This window comes from Periplaneta americana, chromosome 7 (genome assembly GCF_040183065.1).
Source record: "Periplaneta americana isolate PAMFEO1 chromosome 7, P.americana_PAMFEO1_priV1, whole genome shotgun sequence".
NCBI classification, from domain to species: domain Eukaryota; kingdom Metazoa; phylum Arthropoda; class Insecta; order Blattodea; family Blattidae; genus Periplaneta; species Periplaneta americana.
In genome coordinates this window covers 156,142,065-156,159,176 of record NC_091123.1, presented here as the reverse complement: position 1 = coordinate 156,159,176, position 17,112 = coordinate 156,142,065, and positions in this window count along the sequence as shown.

The window sequence follows — 17,112 nt, the reverse complement described above, 5'->3', positions numbered from 1 at the left end:
AAGCCAAATAATCGCGCAATACGGTTTTGCATCTGATAGAAACAGAATTATATATTTCAAGCCCTTCCAGATCAAAATATTTAATGATAATAATAATAATAATAATAGCAGCAGTAGTAGTAGTAGTAGTAGTAGTAGTAGTAGTAGTAGTAGTAGTAGTAGTAGTAGTAGTAGTAGTAGTATTAAAATAGTGAAGTACAAAGCATACAATGAATACTATACAGTAGAACTTGGTTGTAACGACATCCAAGGGACCTTGAAAATTATGTTGTTATAAACGAGTGTCGTACTAACCGACATTCATATTATCAGTCTAGTGAGGTGGAAAATGAAAAATAATAAACATAATTAGGCTTATTTTAGATTTATGTATTCACTTTTAAGCATACCGTGAACACAACAAAATACATGTACAATTATAAATACAGTATTCTGTATTAAAACAGTTCGTTCATTACTCACCAAACTTATTTACTGAGGAGTGAAATAATCAATCATTTTACTCTGTTGTCTCCTACTTGCCCAATATACACTTTCTAAATTAAATTCTATGTTCATTATTTCAGTTGCAATTTCACTGCTCCCTCCTCTAGCTTCATAGAAATGTTCACAATTCTAATGGCTTCTAAAGTGTCACTCACTTCTTTTAGTGGCCATACTGCGTTAAAATGCGTGCACCTAGTGAAAACTTCCTGTCGAAACTGACCGCATGCAGGTACCATGAATACCGCATGAATTCGGGCGGGTTACAATGGGATGGGGAATCTGCCTGAATTCCAGAGGTCTATGATAGAAGGGAACAGTAGAGGATTTGCCAGATTTCAGCAAAATACTTTGGTTCTTAGAAAATTGTATTCCAAACTGAGGTTGAAAATGACGTTATATGCGAGGTAGACGCATATACGTTTGTCGTATTAAGCAAGGTAGGAAAGCATATGTCTTATGGGGAATTAGTTGGGATCACAGAATATTTGACGTTATAGACGAGGTGTCGCACAAAACGAGGTCGCTATAACAAAGTTCTACTGTATTTTTAGGTACACACAGTAAGGAAAATTATGATTATATATAGCTAAAGTTATCACATTGTAGATATACCATTATCGGGAAATATGAAAACAAAAAGATAAAATAAGTTATTATAGTTACGCATCAATCGGTTAAGCGTCAAGATACGGAGCTTACATTGTTGATGCATATTACTACGGCACAGTTTGATACAAATCAGTCATTTGTATATGGTTGATGCATTATACTTAGGCACATAAACCATAAATTATTGCTCAAATATATTTAATAGTGCAATAAGCTTTACATAAATTTTGTGAGTTGACATAAAGAAGAGGCTGGAAGGACGACTGAAGTGGAAGTGAGGTGGCCATGTTGCACAGAGGTGGGGGTACTGACGTGGCACCCAAGGATAGGAAAAGTGAACATCAGGAGACCAAGAAAGCGTTGGAAGGACGTCTTCAGGAAGGAGGCAGGAGGGCAGTGGACCCAACCAGATAAATCAGAGCATTCTGGAGATGGCTGGAAGAAAAGTAGAGAGTTTAAAATATATTAGGAGCTATGAACAATACTGAACTAAAGAAATGTGAATAGGCCTAATCTTTGCCAGGAGTAGCTTCCCTGGCAAGTAACAAAGAAAGCTACAGCTACACAAGGAGGAGATCCTTGCCCTAATGGGATTCTGTGGGCTTATCCTTATTCAGATTTCTTAATTTTTTTCGATTTCCTTCAATAATTATTGTGAAGATATTCAGTTTTCTTTTAAAATGTTTATTTAAAATTTGACTCAAACAATCTAAAACTAGTTGGTTGGTTCTTGTAAACGTTCTTTCTTTTCAACGTTGAAGTTTTAGATGCGTAAAGAATGAAACTGCTGTAGGTTAAAGCGACGTGCTACTGACTTTTGTAATTTATAAAATTTTCATTACATTTTCTTAAAAATTTTACATTAGTTAGATATTGCTAAAATACATGTGCACAATTCTTCTCAAATGTTTACATTGAAACAAACGACCAGAAAAAGTTTTTATATTTTTTAATTAATGATCTATTATATTTTTAGTAAACATTTATCTGGGTCTCAGATATAGATCACCAATTTCCTAAAAGTTTCAAATGAAGGTATGACTCCCTATAATGAAATGGTTCATTGGTTCATTTCTAGTCAATATACTTCATTAATAAACAAAATAAACTGACTTTCTTTTTTTTTTTTTACTTTTCAACTTCACTACCCGATATAACAAATTACATCATTCTCTCATGCAGAGACATGTTGTGTATATGTGTGCAAAGTTTTATTACTCTAGGTCAGTCTTGCGATGGTGACTACTAATTTCGAGCTAGAGCTCTTTTATGCCCGCTGCGCGTGCGCGGAGCTCTTTTACCTATAAACATTGCTAAAGGATGTACAGATCTTAGAACACAGTGCATCATGACGGAACGGAAGCGCTTAAAGCTTTCAAGGAAAGTGGAAGATACAATGATATCCAGTGTTTATTGTGTAAAAAAAAATATTTCCAAAAAAAAAAGCAACATGAAACGGCATTATGAGACGCAACATGAAAAAAAATAGGCATTATTCAGGAGAAGAGAGAAATAAATTGATTTCGGAATTGACATCGAAGGTGAATTAATTTACATTTGGGTCAGTAGATAGTATCTAGATTCCTTTTATTTCTTTATTTTAAATATATTGTTGATATTTTATTTGTTGCTTATTTCTGGATATTTACTTTTATTAGACTACGTGTTTCTTTAATTTAGAAATAATATTTTATCTTTGATTGCACTTTAACTTATACTGTTACTAAACTCAAAACTAATTCACTTTTATTCCAATAACTATTTTCAGGATTTTGTGCAAATATGAACTAAACATTTTGAAAACTTTGATGAAAGGAGCTTTTTTAGTAACGTCAATATAAAATATACTCAAAAATATAATTTCAAAACTATTAGACCTAATTGCACCAAATTTTTTACAGATAATATTATTATAGATCTGTTTATATAGTTTAAATTTCACTAATTTTGGCCGAAAATTGTGGAAGTTTTAAAAATCATACATATCCCCTTAAATGATTGACCCCAAAAATTACGATGGCTCTCAATATCTTAATTTAATCAATTTGTTTTTTCGTGTTACGTGCATCTCACAAATCAGTGTAAGAAAACTCATTACATAATCACGACTGGAGAGTAAGGACTACATTTTCACAATCACACAATCAATATACTCTATTTAAATCAATATTGTCATTATTATTTTTTCAATAAATACTCAAAAGTACTTAGAGATCACACATGTCGAGCAGGTAGACCCTATTAGTTTCTCCTAACCAATGAAGTGAAGTATTTACATAATAAATAATTGCTTTTAATAAGAAAATGGTTTAATACAATTAACTTTTCCTATTTCTCTTTTTGTTCCTAAAAACCCTTCCCTTTGCTATTTGTTTATATATGTAAATGTATATTAAATAACTTAGTAATTAGCTCTATTACATAGCCAGAAATTTAGTAACACAAGTTATTGTAATAATTGCTGCCTTTATTCGCTGCATGTGCATGTACTGTACATCCCTGTGTCTACGTTACGCTATGCGCTCGTGATCAAGGTCGAGCTCTTCTACCATGATTGGGAGCTAATATCGTCTCATCCCTGCTCTAGGTATACCCATTCGGGAGATGTCTTATTTCTAGTAACTTAAAACGTAAAATCTCTGATTTACGGTAGAATCACTTTACAACGTTTATAATATGCATTCCGAATATAGTAACAGCTCATATGGGACAAACTGCATTTCTAACTTAGAATAAAGATATCGCGATGAAATCTTTACTACAGTATTCCTCAGCAAACCGTAGATATTTTCGCACCATATTTAAAAAATGAAGGAAATGAACAAATTGACCAAAACTCAGTGCGTCCTCTTTTAAGTTTAGTTACAGGATTTGTGTAAATTTTTGTGTGTTCTTTCTGTGAATAGTCCCGCATATTGAATAAATATATTCAACTTATTGTAAATATTATTATCTGAAAATGTTATTGTATACATGGCTTTGTATTCTAAGATCATCATTGTTCGTACAGGATAGTGTCGTGGGAAAGCTAATATACAATTTTTTAACTAGAGATTTTCAAGTAAAAAGCATTTTATGCTTGACCATGCCGAAAGGTAGTAATTATACACCTGGTATTAGCCCTTTAATGCACCTCATTAAAGTACACCTATTCATTATACTTCAGTTGTTCAGACAATGAGAAATCACCATTGTACCATTATAAAACCGCAAGTATCGATTATTCTCGGATATGCAATCGAAAGACAATTAGCGAAAGGTCACGGAGGCTGGAAATCCAATACTGTCGCAGAAGGTTATGTTCTGTTACTATAATAATTAGCTTTAATTGTAAATAATATTCAAATAAATTGAATTTGTCATCTCGTTTTTCAATTCTAAAGCAATTTCCAGGTTATATCAAGATTAATGTTCATGTTATTCTCTAGATTATATCAAGGTCAATGACATTCGTTCCTCGAAAAAAATCAATACTTTCGCGTCTGCGTACATCTCACAATTTAGAAGGTCACTTCCGCTCTTCACTTACATAACCATAACATGAATACTTATGAATAATTTCAAGTTAGAAATATGGTCGAGCATAAAAGTCGTACGAAACTTGCCTATAATGGTAATTAAGACGCTGGTATGAAAATTATGAAACTCGCTTGCCCTCATTTCATAAACAAACAGTCCACACCTGTGGAGTAACGGTCAGCGCGTCTGGCTGCGAAACCAGGTGGCCCGGGTTCGATTCCCGGTCGGGGCAAGTTACCTGGTTGAGGTTTTTTCCGGGGTTTTCCCTCAACCCAATGCGAGCAAATGCTGGGTAACTTTAGGTGCTGGACCCCGGACTCATTTCACCGGCATTATCACCTTCATCTCATTCAGACGCTAAATAACCAAGATGTTGATACAGCGTCGTAAAATAACCCAATAAAATAAAAATAAACAAACATACTCGCGTCTTAATTACTACCATTATAGGCTCGTTGCATAATGTACTATTATAATATTTTGCGTGTCAAGCATATTAGTACTTTACCTTCTGTGCTTCAAAAGAAGATCTTACCAAGAGTACAGAATTGTGCGTATTTATGTGCGAAAATGTGTTTTAAATCCTGTATACGTCATTGTTTTCAATTTTGTTATTGGACGGCGTTTATATAGATATTAATAATTTTAGAACATTGATGATAAAAATTGACACTCGATCTAAACTAACAATTTAATTTACTTTTTCTTCTGTGTTGCAGTATATAATATATATGCAATATTAAGCTTCTTTTAGAGTGGCACATTAATTACAGTATAAAATTTACCATGAAACGTGAAAACAATTATTATTGTTTGTGAAGTAAATATTGAAATAACACATAAAAAAAATGCAAACTTTTTCGCAAGGACGATTCGCTAGAATTCATAAACTTTTTTATGCATTACATGCGAGAATGTATAAATATTATGATTATTGCGAGACGTTCCTATGTGGAGTGAGTGCAATATAAATACTAATAATTACGAGTCTTTAAACTAATATTTTAATGACTACATACATGGAGACGATGGCACAGAATTCAAGAAATAAAATCAACATTGAGTGTCAATAAAGCCATGTAACTGGCAACGCGTTTGTCACGTTTCAATTACTTCGATCTGGTTTCCATATGTGTTACAAATAACTTGTTAAATAAAAATTATGGAATCAGTATAAATTTGTTATATAATTTAAATTACGAAAATAATAAAGTAAAATATATTGTCGGCGTTATTCTAAAACCTCGTAAATTTAATGACAGCTAAAATCAAGGTCTAGGGCTTAATGGTTTAAATGCAATGGCTGTTTTCTGTACTTCCTTCTATTTTTATTTCCATTCCCTTATATTTTCATCATCAGTTATTTTTCTTCTGCTCCAGTTCTTTCTCTGTTTCCTAATTAGGTTCTTCTTCTCCATCTGTTGTACTTATCCATATATTTCTGTCCTTCCCAGTTTATCTCCTCCAATTTCTGTCTCTCTTCATATTTTCTTGTTTATGTTTTGTACTTAATAGAGGCGTCCTTCTAATTTCATTATACTACTACTACTTACTGGCTTTTAAGGAACCCGGAAGTTCATTGCCGCCTTCACATAAGCCCGCCATCGGTCCCTATCCTGAGGAAGATTAATCCAGTCTTTATCATCATATCCCACCTCCCTCAAATACATTTAAATATTATCTTCCCACCTATGTTTCGGCCTCCCCGAAGATCTTTTTCCCTCCGCCAACCCAACAAACACTCTATATGCATTTCTGGATTCGGCCATACGTGCTACATGTCTGCCCATCTCAAACGTCTGGATTTTATGTTCCTAATTATGTCAGGTGAAGAATACAATGCTGCAGCTCTGCCTTGTGTAACTTTCTCCATTCTCCTGTAACTTCATCCCGCTTAGCCCCAAATATTTTCCTAAGAACCTTATTCTCAAACACCCTTAATCTCTGTTCCTCTCTCAAAGTGAGAGTCCAAGTTTCACAACCATACAGAACAACCGGTAATATAACTGTTTTATAAAATCTAACTTTCAGATTTTTTGACAGAAGACTAGATGACAAAATCTTCTCAACCGAATAATAACACGCATTTCCCATATTTATTATATATTTAATTTCCTCCCGAGTGTCATTTATATTTGTTACTGTTGCTCCAAGATGTTTGAATTTTTCTACCTCATCGAAGGATAAATCTCCAATTTTTATAGTTCCATTTCGTACAATATTCTCGTCACGAGACATAATCATATACTGTGTCTTTTTGGGATTTACTTCCAACCCTATCGCTTTACTTGCTTCAACTAGAATTTCCGCGTTTTCCCTAATCGTTTATGGATTTTCTCCTAACATATTCATGTCATCCGCATAGACAAGAAGCTGATGTAACCCGTTCAATTCCAAACCCTCTGTGTTATACTGAACTTTGCTAATGGCACATTCTAGAGCGAAGTTAAAAAGTAAAGTTGATAATTCATCTCCCTGCTTTAGCCCGCAGTGAATTGGAAAAGCATCAGATAGAAACTGGCCTATACGGACTCTGCTGTAATTTTCACTAAGACACCTAATTTCATTATACCCCGTGAAAATTAATTCATGTAATTGATTTTGATGAATTTCTTTAGTAAAGAGCAAAAAAGCCGAATAACAATTTGCTGTGTTTTGAATTGTTTTTCCGAAGGAAGGTACAATTTTATTTCAAGGGGACAAGATAGTCTAGGTATTTCCATAGACCACAATGATAATTTTAATTGGTTCTTTCTCCGAAAGTACAAAAGATGTTATTTTCAAATTTTTACATGTTACTCTACGTGCTTTTAGGAATATATTGGTCGTTAGTGTATTATGTTAACTGCTATAATCGAGTTTTAAAAAAATTGTATTCAAATGAAGGAAGAAAAAAAACAAAAAATTGTTAAATTCATGCATCCTTCTCTTGAAAACTGGTTAATTATTATTTTATTTATTCATTTAATGTTAATGTACATGTCTAAAATTTTTCATACATAGTGAGTATGAAACTTTACCACACGTGCTTGGGAGTTGCCCACAGGGAGAAGTACTCAGAATAAAACGTCACAACATCATATGTTCTATGATCGCAGATGCACTTCGATCCAAAAATCTAGACGTTCACGAGTAAGTTCATTGTATTTCTGATGGTGGGAGCATTCGCAGGATCGATATCATAGCTATAAATAGAAATAAACAGACAGCCAAAATAATTGATCCTACGATCAGATTTGAAATCTCAGCCACTCAACCATCTGAAGTGAACGAAGAGAAAAAGAAAATCTCGAGCCCACGATTCAGTACCTATCAGCGAAATACAACACTGAAAAAATTACAGTTACCGGTCTCTTCTTTGGAGCGAGAGGCACCATCCCGAAAGCCTTTGTAAATTGGAGAGAAAAATACAAGCTGACGAGAGATTTTCAAGATGCCATCGTCACCACCATTATAAAATTTTCTATAGCGATATTTCGTCAGCATCTTTATGGCGTAGGCCTACATTCAATTTAAATTATACTTGCTTCTATTTTTTTTTCTTATGTCTTAATCACTTATGTCTGAAACCTGTTTATATAATTTTTCATTTTAAATTTTATTGTGAGCTATTCTGTGTCACAGGGCAAACCCAAAATATTGGGTCAGACCAATAAACTAAATTAAATATCTACGTTCAATAGCAAAATTATAGCTCTAGCTCGATTTCGTCAATTTAAAAAAAAATAACATACTTTTATAAAAATTCTACAGAGAAAAACCCGACATTTTCAATACAAAAATATATCTAAATCTTGTAATACATACTATATAAATTTAAAAGTGCACTCGTTAAGTCATTATATGATGTACAATGAGCGTGCAAAATTTCACCTCTGGAACACTAATACTTTCCGAGATATAGGTACATATATACAAAAAAATGATCTTTTAAAAAATCCGCGTTTAAAAACTAACATGAATTTCTGACTTACTTACAAATCTACACTAATTACAATATTACCACTACTATTTAGACCTACATCATTACTGTTATTTACAACACTATCAGTACTGATATTTACATCGTGCACGGCGTTTTCACTTTAACATTTCAGTGAAGGGGCGTTGGCACTACGGTACTGATTTAATGAGACGCCCGCTTCAATTAAAAACGGTTTTTTGTAGGTTATACACATTGAAACAATACAAAACTATATATATTCTAGATCAGGAAGATTCAGAGAATTTATTTCAGTTAAAAACAAAAAATTAAATTTTTTTATGATTCTGAGTACCTTGTCCCCTTTAAACGCGTGAATTTTGCTCTCGTGCAAAGGATAGAACAAAAATAAATTTAAAAAAATTAAGGAAATACAATACAATAGAAAATGAAATTAAGTCATGTAGAAGGAAAAAATTGAAAGAAATAAAATAAATAATAATAATAATAATAATAATAATAATAATAATAATAATAATAACAATAATAATATCTTATTTTCGCTGGCAGAGTTAAGGCCATAAGGCCTTCTCTTCCACTCAACCAGCCTTAATCAATACAATACATATTTAAATTACGAATATTTACACTACACTTAAAAGGTTCTCCAGCAATATTCTTCAGTTAAGTTTTAACGACTAGTAGACTACATATTTATTTAAATTTAGATAAACATATCAGGTAAAGTAGTAACTTAATTTATGAACTAATTTAATTCAATCAATTATAATTAATTTGAGATTTGAGATAGCTAGTAAAATGATGAAAATTAATTTAATATAAGCTTACTAGAACTATGTTACAGGGAGAAAAAAATATAAATAAATCTAAAATATTTTTCTATAATGAGAATATTAATGTAATTGCCATTAGAGGTTTTGTAAATCTATTTAGAGAAATTAATGATAATAAATAATAAGAATGGAAAGATGTTAGTTTCATTATACGTAATAAATATTAATCAGCAATTAATTTGTTAAGTAAGAATTTATGTAATTTTGACCTAAATGAAGTTATTGTCCAACAACTCCTTACTATTATTATTATTATTATTATTATTATTATTATTATTATTATTATTATAGTTATTGTTATTATTATTACATAATTATTTTAATTGGTGTTGTGAAGATGAAAGGATTTGTCATTGTATTATATTAATTATATATTATATTGTAGTGTATTGTAGTATTGTATTGCTTTGAATTGTATTGTATTGTATTAATTATGTTATATTCACAGCATTGTAGTAATTTTATATCATACTGGTTGAGTGGAAGAGAAGGCCGAATGGCCTTAACTCTGCCAGTTAAAATAAACCATTATTATTATTATTATTATTATTATTATTATTATTATTATTATTACTGCATCACTCGGTAGCGAGTTCCATGTAATCCAGCAAAACGAGAAAAAAAATTAAAACGAATTTTGAGCAGGAACAAATGCATTAATTTCAACCCTGTGACAGTAGTAAAAAGAAATAAAAAAGCGGTAGAAGCAAAAGAAGACAATAAGATATATTTAACAGGAACTGCAAGATTTCTTACCGACATTCCGATGGAGTACATTGATACACACCAGACCGAGTAATGGTAAACATATTCTCGAACACGGGGAGTAAACTGTCCACCTTGATTGGCATAACGTGATAGTAGAAGTACGATATATGCGGTCTGCCCTGCATCCTTTATTTAGAATGCAGAATGCTTTCAAATCACGCAAGTTGTACACTTCTCCATTACAGGCATTCGACAAATAACTGTTTGTGATACTGATCGATAAATTTTTCATATTCTTGTGTGTATAACCCGTCAGGAAGAAGAGCACCGCTGTTTGATGATACTTCTATTATATGTCGTAGTCGGAATTCATATACACAGGCGTCTATAAAATAGATTGAAGACACTTCTTATTGTTTCACTTTTCCATTATAAAGCTTAAAAAGTTTTAATTTCATTCGATGAGACAACCGTTCCATATAGGTATGAAGCTTAAGTATGTTTATTTTATTGCAATAACTTGTAGCCTATTTAGATATGGGCATTTCTTGACTTTATTTTATTTAATATCATTATTCTGAGGGCTTCAAAATTGTTCGGAGCTTTCAAAATAGTGAAAGAGTTCTGCTGCGTTCTGTCAATTTCACACAGGTAACCAGACCTCATTCTCCACTGAAGAAAATTACTTACTTACTGGCTTTTAAGGAACCCGGAGGTTCATTGCCGCCCTCACATAAGCCCGCCATTGGTCCCTTTCCTGAGCAAGACTTTTTCCCTCCGGCCTCCCAACTAACACTCTATATGCATTTCTGGATTCGCCCATACGTGTTACATGCCCTGCCCATCTCAAACCTCTGGATTTAATGTTCCTGATTATGTCTGGTGAAGAATACAATGCGTGCAGTTCTGTTTTGTGTAACTTTCTCCATTCTCCTGTAACTTCATCCCTCTTAGCCCCAAATATTTTCCTAAGCACCTTATTCTCAAACCTATTTTCCTATCTCAAAGTGAGAGTCCAAGTTTCACAACCATACAGAACAACCGGTAATATAACTGTTTTATAAATTCTAACTTTCAGATTTTTTGACAACAGACTGGATGATAAAAGCTTCTTAGCCGAATAATAACAGGCATTTCCCATATTTATTCTGTGTTTAATTTCTTCCCGAGTATCATTTATATTTGTTACTGTTGCTACCAGGTATTTGAATTTTTCCACCTCTTCAAATGATGAATTTCCTATTTTTATATTTCCATTTCGTACAATATTCTCGTCACGAGACATAATCATATACTTTGTCCTTTGCTGTGGTCGTGCAAGATAATCAGTCCCATTCCGAGGCTTATTTGAAGGTTTCGTAACAAGTTGATTTTTACGGTGATGGGTTGTTAGCCCTTCGCCCAACCCCCAAGCTGGAGGACCACCCCTCATCGGCTGTCCGCGACTGCTTATTCAATATAACTGAAGAAACAGAGATTAAAGCTTTTATATCCTCAAAGAAACATCGACTTTAACGAAGGCTGAACAAACAAATGTTTAAATCCGTGTGAAGTAAGATAATCGCTAGGTAACCGATAACGACTGCACCAACCGATAATGAACGAGTCTGTGTAAATCAAAGTAGTGGTAAAATAAGAAATTGCCGTATTGTTTTTTTTTGTTTTTTTGTTTTTTTGTTTTTTTTTTAACAATTCGTAGCTATCGCGTATAAAGTATGTTTCACAATTATAGGTATAAACAGCAGGGGGTGATTATAGAGCAATGAAAGGGGGACAAAAAGTTGTAATGAACATAAAAATAATGTTTTTAAAATATATAAATTGTAGCTATTGCTTATACAATGTGCTTCACAATTGAAGCGTTGGGCCGAATAACGGTCTATGTTACAGTTTTTCAAAATCGACTTTTTAATGGAATAATGCTATAATACAGTCTTACACAACCGACACAAAAATTGTTTTTCAATATCTATATCAGAGGCGCTTCTACACGAGTTACAACTATCAATTTCTTGACTGGAACAACGGTCTATGTCACTAGTCACTTCTAGCGTATTTTTCTACTGTAATATTTAATTTTCTTTATTCGTTTGTTATTGTTACAACTTTCATTAATTTTATGGTGTCCCTACATGTCAATACTGCTGTTATTTTTTAATAATATTGTTATTATTTGATCAATATTGTATGTTTATTCATAATATGACATTGAGTGTAACTTTAATAAATTACATGAAGTAAATTTACATTAATATACAGCATTCAAAAATAAATGTCATAATCATTTTGTTCATAATTTAACTTTTTATTGATTTTGTATATTTTACAATATTCTGATTTAGGCCTACAACACTGTTTGTCTGTATTCCTCACTAGCATTTCTGTGGAGTTAAAAATGTTACAAACTTCTATGATATGCAATATGACTTTCAATAACATATAATCGTATACTTCGCTTAGTGTACAAAAGATATTAATGGAATAACGGTCTATGTTGCCCGTCCGATAGTAAATTTATGAGCGGAATTACAATGTAACATTTTTGTTCCTCGTGCACAGTTATCAGATTGTAAGATAGACCGTTATTCGGCCCAAAACTTCATTATTATAGATACAAGCAGCAGGGTTGACTATAGAACAATGAAAGGAGGCAAAAAGTTCTAATAAACATATAAATAATGTCATCACTGCGGCCACCAATAGAATACACCTGGAACATCTGAAACTTCATTTCTTACCTGACAGATTTAATGGTCGTGCTTACCTCTTCTTTCTATGCAACATTTTGAGTACTGTGTATATTTTAGAAAGGCAGCTGCTGTGATACATTCGTGACGGAGCAACAGTTTACTTTCATCTGAACGATCGAGAGTTCTTACGCACAAGATTTCACATAGGTGTATCAGCCGTGGCTTAATAACACTATGGCCACCCAGGTCCCCAGACTTTAATCGTCTGTATTTTTGTTTTAAATATTTTTGAAATGTGTTTTGTATTCTAGCTCCGTTGATAATGTTAAAGAACTCTGGGAATGCACTGTCAATGGTTGCAAAGGCATTGAAAACAAAACCAGAGATAATCGAACGTGCGTGATGTTCGATGAGGAAACGTGATTAAGACTACCTTATAATGAACGGTGTCCATATTGAGTACATGTTATAACGGTCTATTTCTTCAGTGAATATTGGATGTTATGTTACCCAGAGCACATATACTAACGAGACATAACGAAAGCCCATGCCCAGATATCGGAAACTGCTGGTTTTAGGTCCCATGTTTATTAAGACTTTTTAGTTTTTTTTTTCCATCATATTCTACTCACTCCTGCAGTTTGTACTTATAATTATAAAACAGCCTATATATATTTATATATACATATATATACATATATATATATATATATATATATATATATATATATATATATATATATATATATCGACGGTACCATCGAATAACATTGTAACTGACAAAATGAACTTTTTCAGTAGGATTAAAAACAACTTTGGGTTGTGAAAAATCAGGATTTTTAATTAGGTCTCATTTGTTTACTTTTTCGTTATTGAAATGGACGTCCTACTCTATTCCAATGATAGCATTTCTCTGACATCATTCCTTATATGCGTATTGTTACTTACAATTCTGAAAGTTTAACACGAATTCCCTGTAAGAATATTGTATGTGACATACAATAGTGTTGCTTGCGGAAGAAGGCACAATAATGTCACCGTTTACAGTTAAAAACATTGTAACTACATTGCTATAAACATAAATGTACATAAACATTTACAAAAATATAATATGTTTCACAATACCACTGATTTTAAAGTTATTCATCACTGTCACAATTTTCAGCAATTTCGCTGGTTTTAAGTCCCTTGTAGAATCCATGATAAATGCCAGGAATGTGGGGATGTTTTTCATCACACAGTAATAGCAGATCATTCAGTTTACCTTGGGAGATGGGAAGTGGAGCAGTGTAAGCACATTTGAGATTGATATCCTTCCAAGATTTGCGTCTTCCTCTGATTTTGTGCTGTATGTCAATACTATGTTCATGCTCATCAAAATGATTGTATTTTATGAATATCTTCTTTCCTAATTCTGGAACAATTCTAACTTGCTTAACTTTCAACCAGACTACTTTCTTCTTTTTCTTCTGTCAAATTCCAGTTGTCCTTTTCGTCTGTGATTAAAGACTTCAAGTTTTTAAAATCACTTTGTGCCATTTCAGTTACGTCATATGGGTTTCCACTTGTTTTAGCCATTTTCACTAGCATTATCCATTGTTCAGGTGTAAATATTGTTCGTCCCTTTTTCCTTCGTTCAATTAAAGCATGTATTGAATCTGCTTCATTTTGTGTGTCCTTTTTCCAGAAATGTATGTGTAATTTTAACATTGAACTTCTCGCTTATAAATAAATAAAGAGCAAGAATATACCTGTTTCTGTTCTGTCCTGAACAGTTATCTGAGAAAAATATGAATTCCTTTATATTTTCATTTTCTTTCTTCTTTCTTTCTTTCTATCCACTTCAGTAGGCAACTACCAATTTCATTGCAGCCCCTTTTTGCAACGGACTCATGGCACATGAAACAGTACCCTTTATTTTCTCCCAAATCATAGATTGTAAAATTGTAGGTAGAGTATTTTCTTAAGTAATAGAAGATGCTAACATCGGAATAAGGGGTTTGAAGAACTTTTTGCAAATCAAAAACTGCCGCACATACACTTTTGTCATTCTGAGGTTTCAATTTACCACGTTCTTTCATTTCATGTACAACATCTTTGTTTTTTATGTGTCCAACATGAGAATCTTCTAAACTGAGCTTCACATCTGCACTTGCAATACTGTGTTACACTCTTCACATTGGTCTTTCTTTGGTAAAAAGAAGGCTAATGTTGAATTCCTTAACAAACACTTCTCTGTATTGTCTCTCTGTGGCACATACTCCAACATTTTAGTTTATCCTTTCTTTGTATAGTCTATACATTTTTGCTAACGATAAATCACCATCCAAAAATTTTCGTGTAGAATCTTTTCTTATATAGTGGGAGTCTACAGCTGGAAAAGAACAAATATGTTGTCGTATGGAATCCTTCACACTTTCCGACACAGCATTTCCACGGTTTCTGTGTTTTCCTCGTTTATCTGGGGAAACTATTCCTGTTCCTTTATCAAGTTTCTGCATAGCTGTCATTACCCACATGTCATTTATGCCGAGGAAATGCAGGAACATCGTTTTGCAGACCTGCACACTATTTTCTTCATTGCCAACAGGTAAAGTGTAAATAAAAGTGAACTGTCTTCTAGAGACTTTAGGCGAAGCAGTTGTTGCTCTTTTCCTTTCAATTCTTCTTACGTTGTTTGTAATGTAATCCCATTTTCTAGTGTGTTCTGAAAGACTCCAAAATCTACTGAAAACTTTTCCTTTGTCTTCATGAGTGACCTTGTTTTTGCAACCATATCTACATGTTAAGGCGCAACCTGGTCCCATTTGTCTTGCTTGTATTATTTTTCCTGTAGATGAACTGTATTCTAATCCTTCATGCCTTTTCCTTTTTTTAATATTGATCGTCCAATTACTTTCATTTTTTTCCACTTTCTACCAGGACTAGTTTTCTTTCCTGTATGTTTCTTTTTATTTTGCTTAGAAATTTCAGCATTCACAGAGTCTTCAAACGATGTCTGTTCTGTGCTTGTGTCAACTTCACTCAAATACTGAACGGGCATATTATAAGTAGAATTGTCAAATGCAATGTGTTGTACATGTAGTTTACTGTTATCATCAGAAGCATCTTGCTCTTGTACCATTTCCATTTGTTGCAGATCAACCTGGGATCCAAAATAAAATATTATATAGTAACAATAAAATATAGCGAAATGAAACTCACCAGGAAAATTTTCATCTGCATCTTTATATATCTCCTTCGCAAGAAGTAACATCCGCTTATTTCGCTCCATTGCAGTTTCTTCCCTCGTTATTTCTCGTTTAAACAAGGCTGACAACTTGGAATAAAATAACACAACTTCATGTTGTTGTAGAATGCAGATACAATACTTTAAAACTGTATATACTGCTTTAACTGTTCATTCATTTCCTACAATGAAGACTACGGTATGTGACTTACAATAGTTTTAACGGAACATTATTGCGAAAATACACACTTGAAATATTCGTAAGTGACATACAATATTATTCTACGTATAAAATATATAATTGTTGGTTACAATATTTTAATATTGCGCGATTACTGCCCAACAATCCAACCGATTTTAATCATAATTTTACCACAGATAGTCTGTTATAAGAAGTTCAGGTCTACGCTTAAAACTCAAATTCTCAAAATGTCAGTTACAATGTTATTCGATGTTACCGTCGATATGTGTGTGTGTGTCCATACTTGCACTGGTTATAGAATATTATAAAACTGTTTGAAAAATTTTAGAACATACTTTCTTAATTGAAACAGCCTTGCATCAGCCGTGTCAGCCTACAAGCTGCTTCCTATTGGACACGTTTCATCTCCACAGAAGTTGAACCAATTTGAGTGGAATTTTAATATTCCGGTGGATTCATAAAAGTTCTTGACTGTTTTCAGATTTAATTAAAACTTTTCGATTGCAAACTTAACTTTACACAACAACCATAAATGTATTATTTCCTTGTTTGTAAATATCTCAAAAGAAAACATTAAAATTAATGCACTCGAGAATCAGACAGTTTTAATTAAAACAGTGTAATGATAATAATAATTGGAAGTTTATAGTTTCATATGAAAATTACATTTAATAATATGTACTGCACATATCTATGAGTATACATGTTATCAATTTCGTAATTAAAGCGCTCGAAAGTGTACATACACACATTCAGTAGGCTAGATAAAACATCAGGGTAGTTTGAAGAATTTCATTGACTTTCACATTTACAATAAATGTACGTCCCCCAACTTTGTTATATAGCGTATAACGACGAATTACCGGGACATCATTTTGTTTTTACTAACATTT